General features: G+C 37.0%; 1 protein-coding gene across 16 annotated transcripts in view; it reads left to right on the top strand.

Annotated features, from left to right (window-relative positions):
• Positions 1-16,291, top strand: part of LOC307197500 (uncharacterized protein) — a 254,047-nt gene that overhangs the window by 131,219 nt on the left and 106,537 nt on the right. Inside the window, exon 1 of one of the 16 annotated variants that reach the window (XM_079943422.1) lies at positions 14,224-14,472. The exons of the other annotated variants lie outside the window; for them this stretch is intronic. The gene's annotated coding sequence lies outside the window, so the exon portion shown is untranslated. Of the gene's footprint in view, positions 1-14,223; positions 14,473-16,291 lie in introns of those variants that run through there. 16 annotated transcript variants of the gene reach the window in all.

Genomic DNA, 16,291 nt, shown 5'->3' on the forward strand with positions numbered 1-16,291 from the left:
GGGCATTGTGCTAAGTGAAACAAGTCAGACAGGGAAAGACAAATAAATACCATATGATCTCACTTATATGTGCAATCTTTAAAAAACCCCACAAAACCCAAACTCAGATTCATGGAATCAGAGAGCATATTGGTGATTGCCAGAAACCAGGGGTGGGGGTGATTGAAATGGGTGAAGGTAATCAAAAGATATAAAATTCCAGCTTTAAATTAAGTCCTAGGGATTTAAGGTACAGCATGGTGACTATAGTTAATAATACTGTATTGTATTTTTGAAAGTTGCTAAGAGATTAGATCTTTTTTTTTTTTTTTTTGCAGTACACGGGCCTCTCACCACTGTGGCCTCTCCCGTTGCGGAGCACAGGCTCCGGACGCGCAGGCTCAGCGGCCATGGCTCACGGGCCCAGCCGCTCTGCGGCATGTGGGATCTTCCCAGACCGGGGCACGAACCCGCGTCCCCTGCATCGGCAGGCGGACTCTCAACCACTGTGCCACCAGGGAAGCGCGAGATTAGATCTTTAAAGTTCTTATCACAAGAAAAAAATGTAGCTATGTGATAATGGATATTAATTAGACTTATTGTCGGGATCGTTTTGCAATATATGCATATATTGAATTATTTTTTTTAACCTGAAACTAATATAATGTTATATGTGAATTATCTCAAAAGATAAAAATGCTGGGGCATTTAATCTTTTTGCCTGTAAACACTGTTAGGTACATTTTATGATATTCTGTTTTGGCCTTTAAATAGGAAAGAGTCTTTAAGAGCCCAGAGTAGAGTTTAAAAGGGATAAGTTAGCAAGTTTAATAAAAATGTAGCTGAGATTCAGATATATGTGTGCTTAGAATTTGAGGTTTGTGGCCTAAGGATCATAGATTATTCTTCCTTACACAATCAAAATTATAAAATCATTTAGCTTTCTTATAAAGTAAAGGTTTCTTATACTTTTTCCAGTTTCTAGATGGAGTTAAGGAGTAGAATATGTTTGAAAAATAATACAAGTGGGAATAACATGATGAAAATTTCTTTTCCTTTTCAGTATAAAGCAAGAAAGAAAACCAAGTATCTTAGTCTAAGTTCAGATGCAACATATAGCAATTGGCTCACTCATAATTACTGTAGAATTCTATTTACCATATCTACATAACAATGATTAACCGTATCTAAAAGATAGGTAGAAGTACAAATTCTATATGAAGTAATACAGCATGGTGGAAAGAACATTTTATTTGCAGTCAGATGCATTAAGCTCTAGTTTTGCCTGTGTATCCTTGGACAAGCCCTTTGGTGTGTCTGGGCCTTCCCTTCTCATCTGTGAAATGAAAGGTTTCATTGGACGACCCCTATGGAACTTTCACAGAAAAATTTCATAAATGGATTCTAGAAGGAAAGGGAGGTGTTTGTGGTGGCAGACCCCCTACAGGAAAACACAACATGAGGGCACTATATTCCCTGACTTAGGTCTGACATCTAAATAACATAACATTAAAAGAAGAGTTTGCCTATTGTCTTTGAGGTAGGTCCTCAGAAGAGGAAACATTTTCCTCTTAAATTCTCCTTTTCTTCACAGAGTTCCTCAAACTTCTTGGATTTTATATTAAGAAGTTAGAATATCCTATACTCATTTTTATATTTATATGTTTGCTAGTAAGGGGATGCATGTTATTTGTTCACTGTTAGTACTAACCTTTTGTTAAGATACTAATTAATAGTGCTGAGCTGTGGTCATTAGGGTAAACCCATCTGCAACAAAATACCCATCTTTGTGACTAGAATAAATTGTTATGTAGTGAGAAGAATGACCATGGGATGACTCCTACAGTGATAGCATTAAAAAAAAAAAGTAAACAATTTAAGCTATAAATACCTGGTTATCAAGGGGGCAATTAGTTAAATAAATTTAAATGTATGTATGCATTTTCTAGGGTGATACCATGCTGGTACATCATTTTTTTTTTTTAACTGGCTTAACATTTTCTAATTTAAGATGGAGGCCAAGCAAGAATCCTGCTGCAATGTCACAGTGTATAATTATTGGACAGCCAGCGGCAATTTTTAAAGCAAATTTCACACTGTCGCTGAGACTAGTGTCATGCATTGCTAGTTTGAATTAGTTTGTGAAAGTTATTTATATATCAGACAATTTAAATTAATGAGACCTAGCATTCTGTTAATAAATTAGGCCTGGAAATTTATGTTTGCAAAGGTGATATAGCTATAAATAGGTATGTTAAGCAAAGATAAAATATTCAGATTTTTGTTTTCCTTTGTGACAAATCACTTATAAATTATTTTCTCCCTTTTATGTTTTTTTTGTTGTTGTTAGGACCTGAAGCTTAGCTTTCAATATCCACTGGAAAACAAATAACATGATTTGGGCTTAGCTTCCCCGTGAGAGCTTCCCTGTTATCTCCTGTTTCTCACCCCAACCCAAGTCAGTTCCAACAGTGTCTCCCATGCCAGTTCCTCCCTTCTCATCTTGTGACTCCTTTCCCATAACAACTTTTAAGTAACACTTGGCTGGGGGCTTTGTGGTTGCCAGAGGGGGATTCTTCCCCCACCCCCCCGCCCATATATCTAAGCAGTATTCTTAGGGACAAATGACAAGGATAATCCTAATATTCCTATTTACCATGTGATGTTGTTTACATTTTCCTTTCTTAAAGAAAACCATAGACAAGACAGTGGTAGGCTGACTTGTCAAGAATCCAAGCAGAAAATGAATCTGTGGTGGCAGTACAGGCAGAACTTAGATAAGATGCACAGTCAGCAGACAGAGATATGGACAAAGCAAAATTGTAATAGGAATGCAGATAAATAAAGGCTTGTTTAGAAGCAAGATCTACAGACACGGAAGACTGGGTTTTGGTTGGCAGGCAGAATCCGAGTGGAAATAACGGAAAAGCAAACTCCAGCCAAGCGTTTTCAGTCAGCACCATGGACGGCTCCCAGTGCCACCTCTGAGTGCAGGTGTTCACAAGTATAGCTGCCTCTGGCAGCGCAGGTATGGACAGTGGTAGTTCTTGGCCCAGTTACTATAGGCTTGCTAACATGCCATAATAGTACCATACTCTGAAGTGGATTTGAAGTTGATTATAATTAGTGAATACTTCTTTGGGCACTTTAGAAGTACAGTAGTCCTTATACTATAACTCATACATAGCTTGCAGTTTCGGGGATGAACAACTAAGCTTGGCCTCAAGGACTGGAAAGGTATGATAGTATCTTGTAGGTCTCTCTGGAAACTGGGAAGCAGTACGTCATCATGGTTAGGAGTGCAGGCATTTATGGCTTCGACTATCAACTCTATTTCCAGTTATCTGAGTTCCTTAACCTTTCCAAGGCACATTGTCTACATTTTGAACATAATCCATTTGTAACTCATCGGTGATAATAATAGTACTGACACTAGAGGGTTGGTGAGAAGATTAAATGTATTTATTATTACAACAACAACAATAATTGAAGTAGTCTGTTGTATTTATATAAGATAATCCTACCTATTCCATCAAACTTTCCAAAACTGGCCACACCATCACATTGGCCTGAGGAGCCTAGTGTGAATGTCTTAAATATTCTAGGCTTGTTTGTATGAAAGGCTTTATAAAAGTTAGTGTATAATACTTCTTGCATCAGAGAAGTGTGGTAAAGCCTCTATGTTTTGGCCTGTGTAAAAACCACTGTTAAAATACTTTGTAATACAAATTAAAAATAAAACTGCAGGGCTAGAGGTATAAATATGCCTGCACCCTTGAGTGACCAGAGCTTAGATTGGCAGTTTCAACTTAGAGAAGTGTACAGTGATCTCAGATTCACTTCTTTTAGCCTTGGTTGCTTCTTAATCATGTAAGGAAATACCTTAAACAACCCTACTTGAGTCTACTGTACAGAAATATAGCAAAAGTATTTGAATAAGCTGGGTGGGAATAGTAACAAGCTTGCTATAAAAACTCATAATTCCAATAACTGATTGTGTGTGACTGTGGTGTGTGTGTGTGTGAGAGAGAGATCATTCTCTTTTTTTGCTAATAAAGAAGGTACAATTCACTGATGTTATTTTGAGTGCCTACAATACACAGCCCAATGGTGCAGGTAAAAGAGAGTATGGTATAATGACGAATGGTCAGGATTGTTTTGGAACCAGGATAACTTAAGTTTGAATTCCATAACAGAAGCTTACTTCACCTTGGGCAAATCATTGAACTTCCTTGAACTTACTGATCCCTCCTCAATAAAATGCAGATAATATTTTATTTTGAGAGCTGTTACAAAAATTAGAGATGGCACATAGTAGGAATTCAATAAATGGCAGCTATCATTATTTTCATTAAATTAATGTACCAATTCAGCTAGTCATTTGCACCAAATTTGTTTATATTAAAAATTCTCTTCTTTTGTGATTTTGCCAAAAGTTAAAATGATTCTCTTAAAGAGTCATCTTTAATAATGGTTTAACTTTTTAAAATTAAAGTGGTTTTAGAGAGTTTAGTTTATCAGATTTAGATATGTGAAAGTGCACATTTCCTTCTTTTTTGATTTTTTAAAAAAGTCTTTTATTGAATTTGTTTCAATATTGCTTCCTTTTTTTTTGTTTGTTTTTTTTGTTTTTAATGTTTTGGTTTTTTGGCTGTGAAGCACGTGGGATCTTAGTTCCCCAACCAGGGATCGAACCCATACCCCCTGCATTGGAAGGTGAAGTCTTAACCACTGGACCACCAGGGAAGTCCCTTTTTTGATGTTTTTAACTGAAATTTTAGTAGTTGCTTTCAGACATTTCCATGAACAATGTTCACACTTTATTACTTTTTCAGATCACGTGACAGTACATATTTGTATATTGTAATTGAAAAATCTACATGGCTGTTGAATTTAAATGGACTGTTCTTTTTATTAACTTTTACATTTTCTGATTACTGTGTTTAAAATGAACTTCTCCATCACAGGGAAAACATATTTACCTTGGTGGGATGACTCACTGTTGACTGATTCATTCCCTCTCAGGGCGGAAGCTCAGTCTAGTGGTTCAAGCTGTGATGTGTGAGTCAGCTGTTCTGGTTCCATTCCCCTTTTGGCTCTTTAATAGTTGGTTAAATCCCTTTTCCAATGGAGATGGTGCCTCCCTATGTATACCTCACAGGGGGCCTGTCAGAAGTGATGAATTTGCACAAGGGAGAGTGGGGAATAGGATGATGGGGAAAAGTGAAATAACAGCAGTCCTCATTTAAAGCAACACATTTGATATTCACCTTTTCCCACGGATCAGTGTTGACTTCAGGGATTTAGTGGTAAATCAGAAGTGGTTGAATATTGGGACTTAAATTGCAGATCAGAGGAGATAATGGTATATACTCTGCTCCAGTAGTGACACTGAAGTGGCTTAATAGGCAATAAGGATTGATTGCTAACCTGAAGACAGAAGGCCTGTTAAGTTTTTATGACAGTGGTGTTTTCCTTTTAAACACCATTTAACTGAAGATTTTCTCAGCGTGGTTTTATTCTCCAACAGAAGGGGTACACAGGGCTAATAGCAAACATATTGTTAGTAATTCACAGTACTCAGTAAACTTTCAGTTCCAAACAGGCTTACATTTAGCATATACAGTAAGGAGAGCTTTAAAGTACACTGCAGTGGAGTCATGTCATTATACAGCCATTTACAAAAGGGTCTGAGAAAGAAGAGATTTTCTTTAAAGATACATCAGTAGAATGATAAATACAGCATTAAATAAGCTAGTCATCTATTTATTAAATAAATACGTGGCAAAGCACTCTTCTAAGTTTCATGATTTGATATGTTGTTTTACTTAAATGTATAGGCAAAGTATTAAAATCAGTCTGTGTCATATTATTTAATTTTTCTCCAACTCTGGGCTTCTTGGATATTAAAAGGAATATGTTTTTCTCATGGTGTTTTTCCTATCTGTGCCGTTGGCAAGGGGAACTCTCCTCAGAACCTTGAATTTTTATTGTCTTAGTTTGGATTCATCCAGAAGGAGACCCTAAGATAAGGACTTGGATGCAAGTAGTTTATTTGGGAGGTGATTCCAGGGAATAGGGGAATGAGGGAGAGAACCAGAGAAGAGAAGGAAGCCCCTAGTGTGTTATTAAGCAGGTTACCGGATGGGCGACTGCAGCCCAATCCTACTGGGGATCTCTGGGCTGCATGTAGAACACACTTCAGAGTCACCCTCACAGAGGGGCAAGGAAGGTGATGTTTACCTTCATCCAGTTGTGGCTGAGGGCCACTTCCTGGGACATTTACTCTTATAACTTGCTCAGGAACAGGTGGAGATGCTCTCATGGCTAGAAAAATCTCACAGGCAAGGAGACACAGGTGTTCCTAGTAAGCAATCTTCAACATGTAGGGTGGCAACATGGGAACATGAGCAGGTGTGGACACTCTTTGCCACATACTCTTTCCCTCAGTTATTTTTTTCTGGCAGAAATTTCTTCCAGGTCTCTGGCAATTCATCCGTAAGTTTCTTATTTTGTCTTTTTTTAAAAATTGTGACAAAATATACACAAAATTTACCACATTAACCATTTTAAAAAAGAGGACCTGGATAGGAACTTCGACTGTGGAATGAAGAGTTTTGAGAGATGAAGTGTTAGAATAGTATTTAGTGACCCATAGATATGGAGGATGAGGGAGAGGAATGTAGAACAGTAAGCTTTCTGGATCGGGTGAGTGGAAGGATTGGAAATATTAAGTAAGTGTGGCCTTCGTCTCCTCTTGTTTTTGAATGCAGAGGAGGAAATGGAGACAAAGGATTTCAGTTCAGACATGTTGGGTATAAGGTGGTTGAAGGCCACATATGAGCTTGGGGGTAATAAGAATCTTCTGGGCTAGAAATACACATCTGAGAGAGATTAGTGTATAGATGGCAGTAAAGCAATGAAATGCCCCCTCTGCCCCCACTGATTTCCTCCTCACTTCCTCTTAAGGCTTTATATTTGGTGATTCAGCTTGAAAGTTACTTCTCCAAGAGGCTTTCTCTGCTCCCCAAGTGAGTGAGGTCCTCTCCTCACACACTGTCCTGAGTCCGCTGGCCCTCAACACTCTCCTAAAATGCCTGTCTTCCTGGCATGATCAGTGAGGGCAGGGATTTTGCTCATCTAATTCCCTTTTGTGTATCCAGTGTCTAGCCGGATGCTTGGCACATGGGAGGCACTTAAGTAATAATATGTTGATTGAATAGATGAATAAGGAAGATTGTCCAGGAAAAATGTGTACAGTGAGAAGAAAATGTCAAGGTCAAATTGAGAGAGATCAAAATAAGATGAGCATTTAAAGTGTCCTTTAAGAGGCAGTGATTGATCTTGACCACTAATATTTATTGTGTTTCTTTCTTTTTCTTCACTATGTAGTTAAAAAATTCAACATAGTTATCATTCCAGATATACAAAATTTACTTTTCCCACTTAATATTCTAACACAAGAATTTTCCTCATTATTGAGATGTCTTTATTTTTTTACTTAGACTTTATTTCATTTTTGTGGTTAGGTAGTAAGTTCATAGGCTCTCATTGCTGTATAGCAGTGCATCTTATTCATACAGAGATGGTTTCTGAATTCCTATCTCCTGGTTTTTATGCATTTGTTCATTCACATGTGCCTGCAGTCATTTAACAATGCGATGTTATATAAAAGATTTGGATGTCGACCTCATAGAGCTCATTATAGGATGGAAGAGACAGACATGCACACAGTTAATCACGAAAAGAGAATATTAAGTACTCTAAGAGAGGTCTGTGCTAAGTACCAAGAGCCTATAGTGAGGGAGATCCCTACAGATGTTTACTAAAGTTAAATGCCTACTTCACGATGATATTTTAAATTAAATGCAGTGTGTTGTCTTCTTAATTTTCACAACATACAAATTCTGCTTTTGGATATTTCTCTTTTTAAGCTTTAGATCATATATTTGCCTGTATGCTTAGAGGGAAGGGAAACTGGCATTTATTAATTACGTGTTATGAACCTGGCTCTGTACTAGGTGAAATTATTCATATCACTTACGTTAATCTTCATTATTTCCTTCCAACTAGCTGTAGTTAGCTTTATTTGACAGAAGAGGAAATTGAGGCACAGAAAAGTTAAATTATCTCCCCTTGATTATATGAGTCTTAAGTAAGGAATTCAGGGAATTAGTATTCAAATCAAGGTCTGCCTAATATTAAAGACCTTGTGGATCTATTATATTCTAAATATGTAACTCAGTCTGATTCTTAAAGAAAACCATGACCTTGAAAATAGACTTTTGTATATGTAGAATAATATCTATATATCATATTTTACATATATTTTAATGTTATAATACCCAATAAAGCTATTTGATTTTCTATGATAATATGGAAATGTTATGACACAGAAAATGACAATCATAGATAATCTCATACTTTCTTTTTACCAATAATTTTATTTTTTTCCCCTCCTCTCCTATTAAGACTTTTTCCAGACCTATGAAATAGGAGAAAAATAACTGACTTGAGTCCCAATTCTCTTAGATACCTTGTAGTAGTAATGATAGACAATGAATAATTATTAAATAATTTAATAATTATTAAATAAATATTTAATAATTATTGGTCAGAGGAAGAAAGAACGTGGCAATAGTTGAGTAGTGTTCTTTTGTTGTTTCCTGTATGTATGTCTCATCTTCCAACTAGGGCAGCATTCCTTGGGCAGTGTTTACTCTCCCTCTCTCCCTTTCTTCCTCCCTCTCTCTTTCTTCTCTGCAACCTCTCACCAGAGTGCTAGGTATAGAGTAAGGCCTTGATAAATATGTATTGAGTTGATAGGAGTAGGAGTCAGGGGCTGAGCTGCTCTCACACTGTAATGTCAACTGCTGTGTGATTAATGTATTTATGTATTCAACTTGTACTAGCAATATCTTCCCTGCCCCATGTCCCTCATTCCTTAACCATGCACTTGAAGAAAGGCATTCTATAAAGTGTGCTTATTAATAAAACAAGCTAGAGGAGAAATGTGTTGGGATAAAGGTGTTAGGGAGTTATTTATCTGAAAATATTTGAACAATTCATATAAATGTCCTGCTTCATATGTGTACACAGATTGGGTATATCTACAATCAACAGTTTCTCAGCAGCAATGACTAATATATTCATGAGATGGTGACTTTACCACACCAGCAAGGGCTAGTTTTTTTTTTTTTAATTGTTTCTTAGGAATGTAACACACAAAGTATTGACAGCTAAAAAAAAGTCTCTATCCAAGGTGATAAATGATGTTTCATTTCATAGAAATGCATTGTATAAGGCAATAAGCAACGATTCCTGTTACCTAAGATATCCCAGCTGAAAAAAACGTGAGAAGAAATTATAAGTAACTGTTCTTTAGTTACCAGGAAGAGAGACAGAACATTTCCTGGATGACTCTTCATTTTAAAAACCACTTTACTGAGATACGATTGACATTCCAAAAGCTGTGTATATTTAATGTATACAACTTGAGTTTGGGGATAAGTATATACCCATGAAACCATCACTACCATCAGGTCATAAACATATTTGTCACCTCTCAGTTTCCTCCTGCCCCCTTTATTATCATTTGTGTGTGTGTGTGTGTGTGTGTGTGTGTGTGTGGTAAGAGCACTTACGTAAGATCTACCCTCTTAGCAAATTTTAACCTATTTTTTGTACCCAGCAGGTGGGAGCAAAGGTAGAATCAATTAGGATTATTCAGTTTTTACATGCACACCAATACAGAAAGGATATCACTGGTTAGGTCCACTTAGATTTTAGCTGTTTTAGGTTCCACAATACCTAATAAGATACTTAAGGCAGTACCTTCTAGCAAAAGAGATTGTAAGAGAATTATTTGATTCACACAATTTGTGGGGTGTTACAACTAATGTTTACAAAGCAGACATAGCTGTCTGCATGTCTTTTGCTTACATTGTGAGCTTTTTAGACCATCAAAACCTTTTTTTACCTGGAAAGTTGGCATCTCTTCACTGGCCAGTCATCCTTAATGCAGCACATGTTGTTCTGTTGGCCCAGTTCTGTGGGATCCTCCTTTATCCTAATTTCTGGATCCATTTCACAATGTCTTGATCTACTTCTTCAGAAACTCTGGCTGTTGGCCTCTAGAGAATTGAGGTTCCTGTTTCTAGGTAAATTGTTGGGACTTTAATGTTCTCACTCTAGACCCTTTTGGGTCAAAGCCAGGGCTTTGCTGGTTGTTAAGGACCCCACTCTTTTGGTTTTATTGCAAGGGCTTCCTTGTCCTTGCTGGTGGCATTCCTACCCTCAGCTATCTGCTGTCTTCTGTCTATTCACCTGGTGGAAGGGGAGAGGTAATATTCAATTCTTATGGAAAACCAGCCATTATTGGCAGGGAATGTTTTGCTGGAAGTATCACATGGAAGACTAACTCCTTCAGGAAATACTTCTGACATAGCCTGGTCCTGGGAACATGCATTCATAGTTTACTTTCAAGTAATTCATAGCCACGGCTATGCTATGCTACTAAAATCAAAGAACCTTTGATTATCCTTTTATTTTAAGCAATATCAGTCAACTTCAAACCACTATGTGAGTTACACTTTCTATTCAGATGCATTTTATTTAATACTGTTTATTCATTCAATTTTAGGATTACAGTTCTAAAAGATTTTTTTTTTTTTGGCAACTCCTAGTTCTTTTTGCAATTTCACTGTTCAACTCAATATTGGATAGAGATGGACACCTGACCCAAAACCACTCAATGCGTTTACTTGATAATGGACGATCATATTCTCTTTCTGGGAATTTGACTGATGAGGGATCAGACTAGTCATTTGGCAGTGGCCTGTGGCTCTATATATGGCCATGAAGACTTCAGACTAGTGGTTATGTTGGAAACTTGATTAGCTTGACTTTGGCCAAATTCCAACTTTAAACAAGTGTATGACAAAAGGATCTGGTACAATGATTGGTACATATTAAGGGAGTCATTTCTGTGCCAGAAAAAGGGGAACAGAAAACAATAATAAATGTCTCTTCACATTTGTTAATATTTGAGAATTTACTATATTATTTACCTGTCTTACTATCTCACTTGACTTTCCTTCCCTATGCTAACAGTTTTGAGGCTAAGTTTATTTGGATAAGTAACCTTAGTTGTCTAGATGCAAGAATCATGTGCTCTTTCCTAGAAAAATTATAAGGTCTCAAGGTAGGCTAGTTTTGGAACATGCTTAGAAGGAAATCAGATTTGGGGTGGTGGTTATACATGTCATGGTAAGACAGGTTTGTTAATCTCATCTACGGCTCAAGAGAAATGAGCTGCAAGACAATGGATAAACTCTTGGAGTCCTTGAGAGAGCAGGGAGTAGTACTTTGGAAAAGGAACACCAGGCCAGTTTTGAAGAATATCATGGGTAAATCACCACTTTTGTTCCATATCTATAAAGTTGCTGGTACTGACATCCTATTCCTCAGAGCAGAAAGTAAACTCTAGAGGAGGAGGAGGACTTTATTCCCCTAAAAAACATGAAGACTTTATTCCTGGAGGCTTTGAACTTAAGTATGGCTAAATTAAGCAGAGGCAATAAAACTGAAGTCAATTGGGACAGTGTCAAGGGGTAGAAACATCTATTCTATAGGGTAAAATAATGACTACCACTTATTGTGTGCCAATATGTGCTGAAAATGGTATTAGGTAATTTAAGATGATTTCTGTCCTTACAGTAAACATGTAACACAGTCATTAGTATTTTTATTTTACAGACCAGGAAATGAACACTTAGAAAGATTCTTATTATTTACCAGTAAATGAAATGAAAACCTAGGCATTTTGATCCCAATGACAGTCCTAAAAAAATCCTGCTTTGTCAGACTCTAGAGGATTTTTTATATTTTTCAGTAAAACCCAGAACACAGAAGAGATCATCTATATTTAATTTTTGGACAAATGGAAAAGTGACTGAGTCCTTAGATATATCCTAAAACAAACAAACAAACAAACAATTAAAAAAACACCCCAACCAACAATCTTATGAATTTAACAGGCATGGCTCCCTGGCAAATGTCATACAACTATCTGGGGGAATAAAATGGAGATCTTTCATACTTAAATACTCCCCACTATGTGTAGTTTCCTTAGAGATCCCATCTATTATTCTGGGCCAAAGAGTACATATCCAAAGTAGGAAGGAACCTAGGGTGCCAGACAAAATCTCAGACCTCTCTCTGATTTGCCTCTGCATCTTAATATTTTGTATCTCCTGAAACCTGTGAATGATTATGTTCTATTACATGGTAAAGGGGAATTGAGGTTGAAGATAGAATAAAGGTTATTAATCTGCTGACCTTAAAATAGGGAGGTTATTCTGGATTATCCAGGTGGGCCCAATCACAAGGATCCTTCAAGGTGGAGGAGGGAGGTAGTAGAGCCAGTGTCAGAATGATGCAGAGAGAGAAAGACTTGACCAGTCACTGCTGGCTTGGAAGATGTACATGGCCTCAAACCAAGGAATGCAGGCATTCTCTAGAGGCTGGAAAAGGCAAGGAAATGGATTCGGCCTACAGCTTCCAAAAGGAATGCAGCCCTGACAACCTTTTATTTTAGTCCAGTGAGATCTGCTTCAGACTTCTGACTCGCAGAACTGCAAGATAAATTTGTGTTGTTAAACTGCTAAATTTGTGGTAATTTGTTACAGCAGAGATAGAAAACTAGTACAATAGGATATATCTTATATATCTCCATTTGTAAGATGACTTGCCCAAGCAGACATAACTATTAAGTGGCACAGCCTGCATTTAAACCCAAGTTCATCTGACTCCAAAGTTTGTGCTCTTCTGTTCTGTCTCAGGAGCTCTGCTCTTATTAAAGGATGACCCTGTGGAATTTTCTCTTGGATGACAGCTACAGTTTTTGGTTTTCTGTTTTTATTTATAAAACTTTCTCCTGTGGCATTCAGGCTTGTTTGCTTCCTAATGGGAGAGATCGTTTTCACCCACTGTCATGCCTAGCAGAGAGTTTTCCCCAGGTTTTTGGATGGAGCTTAAAAAAGTAGAATTAAGATCACTCTGAATATTAATTTTGAGCTGTTGAGGTAAGAGTGATTCTGACTTAGAAGTCATATAAATTAAAAGTATATGCAAGTCTTTGAGAAAAAATTTCTTACCTGCCTAAATTAAATATAAACTTAAGTTATAAAAACAGTAGTTTAATATGGTACGGCTTTAGATGGTATCTTATGTCGAGAACAGGTTTTACTGTTTATGAGATTAGATAAGAAGCATTTAGAGTCAGAAAAGCTTTTGTTTAAACTTAAGCTTCTACTTATTTGTGTGATCGTGGAATGATTATCTCTGAGATTTAATTTCCTGATTTTTAAAATGGGTATAACATAACTAAGGTTCAAATGAAAATTCATGTGGAGCACAATATAATCCATAAAACACTATACTGATATAAGGTGTAATACTTATTATTGTTATGAGATTTGAGGGAGAATATATGAGTCTGTTTGAATGCAATTCACTTGTATGAAAAGTCTGGTTGATTATTGTACCCCTAAGGAATTACTACTCTCAGTTTTGTTTGTACAATTACTGGCTGATCAAGAAAAAATTATAAATCAATTTCAATAATAAACATGATTATTAGCTTTCCCAAACTAATTTAGAGCACAGGGGTCCCTCAGTGTTCAGAACTCATAACATTTATTGTTTATAACAGCGGTTCACAGATTTGACTACACATCAAAATCACAGGAGGAAATTAAAAGAAAAAAAAATCCTGGGCCCCATGATGAGACACTCTGATTCCGTTAAAAAAAAAAAAATTCCTAGTGATTCTGATTACTACCCAGGTTTGGACACCACTAGTATATGCCTTTTTTTTTTTGCGGTACGCGGGCCACTCACTGTTGTGGCCTCTCCTGTTGCGGAGCACAGGCTCCGGACGCACAGGCCCAGCGGCCATGGCTCACGGTCCTAGCTGCTCTGCAGCATGTGGGATCTTTCCGGACCGGGGCACGAACCCGTGTCCCCTGCATCGGCAGGCAGACTCTCAACCACTGTGCCACCAGGGAAGCCCTATGCCATCTTTTGATAGCCAGTAGCCTTATTTAACTTGTTTTGATAGGTAAGTTTTAATGTTTTAAAAAGTTTTCTATGTTGTAAGGTTTGTATTTCCACAAAAGTAACTTACCTTGAATAATACTGCTGATGATGTTTACACAGGGAAAAGTCTGGATCACTCACAGACCACAAGTAGTGGTTTGTACTTCAATTATTTGGAGAGATAATAGCAAGTTTTTAATTATTCGTAACACATGCTTAGAACACTTAGAACTTGAAGAAACCATGGAAATTATCTTCTTCAACCTCTCTTTCTTTTTTCTCCCCCAGATGAAGAAACTTAGGCTGAGAGAAGTTAAAAGGCCCTTCTAAGGGTGACTGTACTAGCCACCTAGGACTAGAATTTCCAGATTTTGCCTTTTTCCTCTATTCATGGTAATTCTAGAGACATAATTGAAATCCACAAATCCCTAATTTTAGCAGGAATTCCATCTTATCTCTTTTACTATAATTCTTAATAAGTGGCAAAATGCATTAGAAATTAAATATAATTTGAATTGTAGTCTAGATTTATAATTAATTATATACAGTATATGTAATTATACGTCATATGTTATAACTATTATTTATAGACTGTAATTAAATTTTTCCCCTTGAATAGTATATGATGGGTGTGCTAAGCATCTACAAAATGAGAAAAGTGAAGGAAAAACCATCTAAGTCAACAAGAGTGTTTGTACCCTCCATTGTTTTCATGGTGCTTTTTCTGCTCTCCCATAAAATACCCAGCATGGAAATTACTGCAATATTAATCTCCTCCAACATCATTAATGGGACTGATTTAAACTAATGTGAACAAATTGGGTACTAAAATGCATAGTAAAAATCATATATAGAAGCAAAAGAAAATTTTAACCTTGCTAAATAATGAAGCATTTTTCTATTTGAGGTTTCACACATCTATGTAGGAAGAAATTGCTCTTATATAAAAATTTGAAAAGTAGACTGGTTATGTTTCCAGAACTACACATTTCAGAAGGCTCCATTTATTCTAAATTCCTCTTTTGTCTGTTCCTGAAGTAACGTAAGTGGTCTATTTCTTTGTTATTCCTACTGAACTCTACACGTAAGGTATAGATCATGTCTTACTCATCTTTGACCTTCTAGTACCTACCTCATGGTTGACTGTCAAGAAGTATCTGTCCAACTGAACTGGTAAGGGAAAAAAACAAAAACCTTGAGAACCAGAGTCAAACAACATTTTTCCAACTTCAAAGCTACTTTTATTTCCAGCACTAATCCAATGAAAACCTTTTTTGGCGTTTTTGCTTTTTTTTAAACAAATTAATTTTATTTATTTATTTATTTATTTATTTATTTTTGGCTGCATTGGGTCTTTGCTGCTGTGGCGAGCAGGGACTACTCTTTGTTGTGGTGCATGGGCTTCTTATTGCAATGGCTTCTCTTGTTGAGCACGGGCTCTAGGCGTGCGGGCTCAGTAGTTGTGGCTCTTGGGCTCTAGAGCACAGGCGCAGTAGTTGTGGCGCATGGGCTTAGTTGCTCCGCCGCACATGGGATCTTCCCGGACCAGGGCTCAAACCCATGTCCCCTGCATTGGCGGGTGGATTCTTAACCACTGTACCACCAGGGAAGCCCCGGTTTCTTTGCTTTTTTATCAGATTCATTTTGATTTGACTTATGACAATGAAATATATAATAATCAAGAGATGCTAATGTTTTGAGTTTTAAGGACTAGAGATTAAATTGTTATTTGAAATAGGTGTATTAAAAACCAGACTGCTAAAATAGAATAATTAGGTAGTGACACAATTCTTTATTTCAACCAATATCAGGCACTGTCCCAGGTAATGAGGATACAGAAAGAGTTCCAAGTCTGTACCCTCCCCAAGGGGAAGATAGAATATGGACATACACATGCTATCAGGTGAAAGTGTTAGGAAGAAAAACAATGGAGTAGAGGGATAAGGATGGGGGAAGGGTGCTCCATTCATATAGTGGTCACAAAGACTTCTCTGAGGAAGTGATATTTAAATCAGCTAAAAATGTGATCACTAAGCATAAGTCATTTCGGAGGTAGCATTTGCAGTTAAGTTGTTGACCCCTTATTTGTTGTGAGTCTAGGATAACCAAATATTTTTAAAAGTGGAAGATATTTTAGAGCTCATTTTCGTTTACTGCAAGTCTTCCCATTTCACAGATAAAGGAAACTGAGGCCCAGTTTGGACAAAGAGTG

The sequence above is a fragment of the Stenella coeruleoalba genome, assembly GCF_951394435.1.
Source record: "Stenella coeruleoalba genome assembly, chromosome: 14".
NCBI lineage: Eukaryota > Metazoa > Chordata > Mammalia > Artiodactyla > Delphinidae > Stenella > Stenella coeruleoalba.